The sequence below is a fragment of the Cuculus canorus genome, chromosome 8 (genome assembly GCF_017976375.1).
Source record: "Cuculus canorus isolate bCucCan1 chromosome 8, bCucCan1.pri, whole genome shotgun sequence".
Lineage (NCBI taxonomy): Eukaryota > Metazoa > Chordata > Aves > Cuculiformes > Cuculidae > Cuculus > Cuculus canorus.
This window is the reverse complement of record NC_071408.1, coordinates 6,614,557-6,620,960: the sequence shown is the minus strand read 5'-3', so window position 1 is coordinate 6,620,960 and position 6,404 is coordinate 6,614,557.

Below are 6,404 nucleotides of genomic sequence, written 5' to 3'. Positions count from 1 at the left end.
AAAGGGGTCAGTCCTTTAAAATCGGTTCTTGGTGGGTTTGGTTTGCCCACTCTCTTCAGGCAGCCTGGCTCCAGGTTTAATGCCAGAAAAGTCTCTGAGCTGAAATAGCTGAAGGGGCCTACTATCCAGATAAGCAATTATCCGGTGTGCTTTCCCAAGGACAGCCCAGCAATTATGGTCAGCAATAAAGAAATCTGACGGTTGTCAAAACACAGACCCTCATTCCTCCCAGCTCTTCTTGAGGGGCACAATTAGTATGCTGATGTGATTAAAGCCACGTTTGGCTCTGTGATAGGAGGGTCAGATGCATCCAGATAACTCCTCCAAAGCCAACTGCTCGAAACCGAGGCACTGGTTACCTGACTTGCAGCAAGTCAAGTAGAAATCAGCCATTCCTGTCCACAGAGCTACATCGCGCCGTTAGACAGCCAAACCCTCTTCTCTTACATGTCTTTGAGGGAGATGAAATCCATATGGCCCAGAGAGCGAGCGCAGGCTGGGGATGGAAGGAAGGACAGAAACAGCATTTCTTCAGGACAGAAGACAATGGAAATGTTTCCACTGATTCCAATAGGTTCTGAATCAGCGGCTGCAACCAATTTTCCTCCTAAATAGACTTCCATATGTCTAAAAAAGTCTTGCAAGCACTGGAATTTGTTACAGAACAAACCTGTACTTTATTACTCTGCTCCCTGACTCCGCATGTTTCTCCCTTTAAATTCCTTGGTCGGCCATTTCTGGGCTTCAGGGTTCACTTTCGAGAAATGCATTCACTTCTAAAGCAAACATTTTCCACGAAACAGAGAAAAACCTCCTCATTCTGCCGCTAAACTTCACTTCACTCTGTTGGGAACTTGTGTCTTTAACTTCATCGGAAAAATAAGTGGTTTTATGTGTAGAGGAAAGAATGGGGAGCAAATCAATCCCACCAGATCCAAAACTTTCTCTACTTCATAGATAGCCTCTGAAATACAGATATTTAGGCAAAGCCTAGCAAAGCTGTTTTTCACCAGGAATTTTCCATTTTCCACTTGTCTGAAACCAGAATGGATTTTATTTTGCCCTCTTTGTGACAGACATCTTCAAACTAAAGATTTTTTATTTCCTTCTTTCATTGAATTGAAACTAAAATTGGCAGAGTGGACTTTTTCATTTTTACCAAAAACTGCTTTGTAGGGAAGGAGAGTCCCTATCCCTCCCATGATATCTGTGCTATGCGCTACATTTAAAGGGATTTAGAAACCTCTGTACCATTTTCAGTAGTATTTTAGGCACTGCAAGGGACATTTGCATGACCAGCTTCATATCTATGTTCCAGTACTATCAGTAAATTTAAGCAGTTAAATACCTTTTATCTTGTCCTGAGGCATCAATGAAAGCCAGGCTTTCTACAATGTCTTGAAAATACTGCTTAAGTTTGGTTAAGTTCCTGAAATCTAATAGAATTTCTAGAAGTTACTCTTAATGCTATGGTGCAATGGCCATAAACATTATAGTTGTCATGTTCAGCTATCTAAGCAAAAATATTTTCTATTTCCTTGCAAGAATGAAAACACAGGAAGAAAGCGTCAAAGCAACTCCCCTAAAGAACATCTCTAAGGCCCCATTTAATTCACAATTTTAAGAAGTTTCTAAGCATACAACGCATTTTTTAGTTGATGTTAACTTTAGTTTAAGGGCGTAGTTTTAAAATGAAATCTCAAAACATTTTATTGAAGAACAAAGCCAAAACGCTTGGATTTCTTTTTCTTCCGTTGCCAGAACAGTTCGTCAGGCTGATGTGAATTCACAAACATTTTCAGCCAACCTAAAGCACAATCTTTGGCAAATAATTTGCCTAAAAAAAAGAAGTAATTGTCCAATTCTAAGAATAAGGATAAAATCCATCCATGGGTTTAAGTGTTCAGGCGGAACAATGATGGAGTATTTGCCCTGACGACAGAAAAGGAGAAATAAATTTTGCTTATTACTTTACATATATATTTATACGTATCTGAAATTTATATACGCACACATACACACACAACTCTTTCCGCCCAACATGAATGTTTTCAACACAGAAAAAGTAAAGAGAGGAGATTTAGTGCTGATTAGAACAAAAGTCGCACTGTACCTTACAGATTTCAACATGTCTCATTAAAACCAGGCTTGAAATATACATATCCTTTAATAAATAAAGCTTAAGGTACATAAACACTGCAGCGGATATAAATTATTTTAACCAAAGTATGTAGGGGAAAAAAAAAAATTACTGGAACACCATGATCCAGGGCATTTTACAGTAAATTGGACTTCATCAGCGGTTTTACATTTTTATTTGATTTTGGAGTTCCTCCACTAAAGCTGTAAGTTTTGTAGAGTTTATTTCACACCTTGTAATTTAAAACGTTACACTCCATCGAAATTCCTCTCAAAAAAAGGACCTGAGTAATTAATGTCTTTGGGCTCAGTGTTCATTATATCCCACTAGTGTGAAAATTCATAAAAATAAGACATGGGATTAGGAGCTTAACAGCCTCACACATTTGCAGAGCTGCTGCATTGGCAAATATTTCGCTGCCCTTTTGTGGCAGAGTGCTCTCCTGACTGTTCTCATTTGTTTCGTTGGATTGTCTGAGTCATTAGAAAGTGCCTGAAAAGAAACCTCATGTCTCGTGCTCATATATTTTCTTGGAAGCAGACAAATGAAAGGGGTTTGGGCCATTTCTTCCCATATTCTTCTATTTTCTTCATTTGGTGGCAGGATGTGCTTGAACTCCTCGTGGAGACAATGGGAATTTTGGCTACATGCAACAAGGGGGCTCCAGATGCCCTTGGAAAGGAAGCAGGACCTGGGTTTTTCTTACCGAGAGCTGAATTGCTTCCTTTATAAAAACACCCTGGATTCTCCTCACTGATCCCAAAGAGGTGGAACAGCTCCGGGTTGAATCACAGACTCCGTTTTGCCCTCGGTGGATTCACAGATACAGCGAGTGAGTTTGTGCAGTCAACAGTAACTTTGACCAGAGTTTAATTTTGGAGGGACATAAACCATTCACAAAGCTGGGCTGAATTTGACAAGCATCTTTTGCCAAAAAAAAAAAAAAACAAACAAAACCAACAAGCCTAATACAGGAGGCTCTTTTTGAAACTTCAAAACATTTCATTCTTAAGTGTTTTCAAAGCAAAGAGGTTGACTTCATGTAGGTGTTTCTGAAATGAGCCTTTTGGAGGTTTTATTGAAAAACCTGACTTTAGAAAAAAAATGAAATTAAACTGCAAAATGGAACATTGTGTTTTGGATCAAACACCATGTCCTAGGTTGACTCAATATTTCTGGTTTATTTTATCTTTTTTTTTCCCCTTTTTAAAGACTGTCTTGGTTCAAAGCAAACAGACTTGCTTCATTCCCGGGTCCGTTCCCCCAGGTATCCGAATTTGACCACAGTACAAAGCATCCTTTATTCACTCAGTTTGCAATCATTCACCCCAGGACATGGCTGGCCAGAAACCCTAAGGAGTTGATCAGTACGTCTCTCTCCGCAGCTCTGGCTACTCAATTTCCCTCTAAACTGGGCAATTCCAATTGTGCTGAAGTCCCCTAGAGACGTGAATCACCCTTCAAGGCTCCCTCTGTGGCTGACGGTGAGAAATTCCAGCCTAAGATCCTTAGGAGATGAACATGACTCTTGATTTTAGAGAGAATGAAGCTGTCCAGTTTGGACTCCGAGATACCACAAAAGTGAGAGGATGTGAAGTCTGCAACAGATCTACTCTTGGGCAGAAAGTATCACTGCAAATCGCTGTTTTCACTACTGCACGTGGCTGTGGAGAGGAAAACCTTTGTCCAAGATAGATCAGATATTGTGTCTGCCCCGGAAATTGATTTGCCATAAGCAGCTGGGAAAAGCACATTGGCATTCAAGTACTTTGTTGCCTTCTGATGTTTAAGGTCACATTCGCATTACCTTTCTGCCAAGCGCTTTTTGGCTGTAAGAAGGTGTGTGATCACCGATCCAAGGAAGAGCTTTTCAGGAGGTTCTCCAAAGAGAAGCAAGCCAGAAAAAAAGGTCTATTTTATTTTACTCTACACATTTTTAAGGAATTGAATTAATATAACTGTTTTAACATCCTAAATGAGGTTTACACATTTTACCCTATCAACAATGCTTCTAACTGAATGCAGCTAGCACATTCTTTTAAAAATAAAAATTACACATCTGTATTTGAGCCTAACGAAAGCAGCCCCCACCTCTAAGGTTGACCTGGAGGCTGTGTTTCAGCCTCCCTTTACTCTCCACCCCTAGGGAGCTGTTTTGTGCTCAGAGCAAGCCACCTTTGCAGCAAAAGGGCGAGCAGATCCTAAGCAAACATCAGGACTTCTCAGCCGTGTGAAAACTGGGAGATCTCTCAGCAAAACTTTTCTTTAGTTTGATCAAAAAATCTGTCATCACGTACTCTGGCTGGTGAAGAGGTGATAAAATCATTCAGCTTTGGGACATGGAGCGGTTCTCTCAAATTTAAATCAGATGGAAAGAAAGACAAGTTGTTTTCAAAAGTAGTTAGGCTCTCAGCAAAGATTATGACTCTTACCATTTTCTTGTACTTGCAAATTGAGCATGTTTCAGAGCAGTAAACAACCCCATACTTTTCTTATGAACTTATCATGCATCATAGCTCTGTCCCCTCATGAGGGCAACAATCACTAAACCTGGTCCATGGGACCATGTAGCGATCCAGTGCTTTGCTTGCTCTGAGGGATATCTACATGAGTTGACGCACAAGTATGAAGATGAGTCACAGATGGCTCGATTAGAGTTGGAAACTCAGCGCAGATCTGAGTGAGTTTTGGATGCTTCCTGCCATGCATACTTCACTTGCTGTCTCACTGCAGAGCCTGCTGTGCAAATGCTTTAAAGGTTAACACAGAGAAAGGGCTGTGACTTGGGAAGAAGAAAAAACATTCACCTCAAACACAGCTAACGGGGCAAGAAGACCAAAGTTTAAGCTGCAGCAGTGGAGTTTCCAGTTAGACCTTGGGGTAAACTTCTGCCTCTGAGAGACAGAATTCCATCACTGCAGGGTGGAGAAACTCTTCAACAGTTATACGTCTGGACAGACAGGGTGGACTTCATTGAGGCTATGACTTAGAGGACATCTTCAGATACTTTCTACTTCAGTCATTCCAGAAGAGGAGGTCACCCTACTTGTGCCTTAATCTTGCTTGGAAGGTGCACCCTGAAAAGACATAGTCTGCAATTCAAGTCCGTACACAGCAGCTACTGAAGTAGCAGTCTAAGAAAGAACACTAATATAACCTTTCATCAGGAGCAGAGCTCACATTTCTTCAGGGAAACATCTCTGTGAATGTCACATGTAACTGCACAGTTAAGCAGTGCTAAGGCAGAAAGTTTTGTTTGAGGGTACCCAGGACTGGATTAGAATTGCTGTGACCCCATGCACCAAAACACCCATGCAGCATATACCAGTCTGCCTAGTCAAATTTATCCTCTGAATTGCTATGGGGTAACTTTAGTTGAACAGAATTCATGCCAGATGGGGTATCATGTATCTTCCTGCAGCCAACATAAAACGTGAAGCCAATATAAACACTATATAACATGTTCTAGCTAATTCAATACAAAGCAACAGTGTGCACACACCTGATCTGGATCATATCTGTCCTGCCAGGTGATTTTGCAGTACACAGACTGAGTGCTAATGATGTGGAATCCTAGCCCCATCTATTGTTCCCTCTGACAGTTGTCTGACAAGCCCTCGTTTGGTGTTTAAAGCCCTCTCGTGTCAGTTCAAGCTCACGTGCAGCATTCAGAGCTACTAATATCATCCTGGTAAGTTATTCACGATGAGTGTTCCCACTCTCAAGCAATCAGGCGTACAAATGGAGCCTCTAGGGAAATGCGTGCCCCTCAGTAGACGTGCAAGTAAGAACACTGATGTTCAGCACCATTGCAGAAAAACACACAGCAGAAGTGTCCCAGTCATGAGCTCTGAGCATTGCATGAGACAAGCAGCCCTTGATCCGTTCTTGGCAGTAGAGCCCACTTAGACCCCGCTGTATGGCTAGGGCACCGATGGTTTGAGGCAGGTCCCCACTCACCTGAGGCTCCACATCGTGTAGCACACAAATCCAGCACACATTCTGTGTCAGGCATTAGCAAGGCTTTCTCCTGCCTTTGGCTATAGACACCCCACATGACCTCCATGTCCCACCAGCTCCACTGATGACCTTTCAAGTGATCTCCTCCTCTAGGGCTCAGCAGGCAGGGTGTACCAAGGCACCCTTTTCCTGGTACCTCTATTGCCACAGGCAAACCTGCTGCTCACTTGTAACCCAGCTAGGACAGCAGTGTTGGGTTCACCTCTGCTTCAGAATGGATGCAACAGCTTATCTTAAACACCTT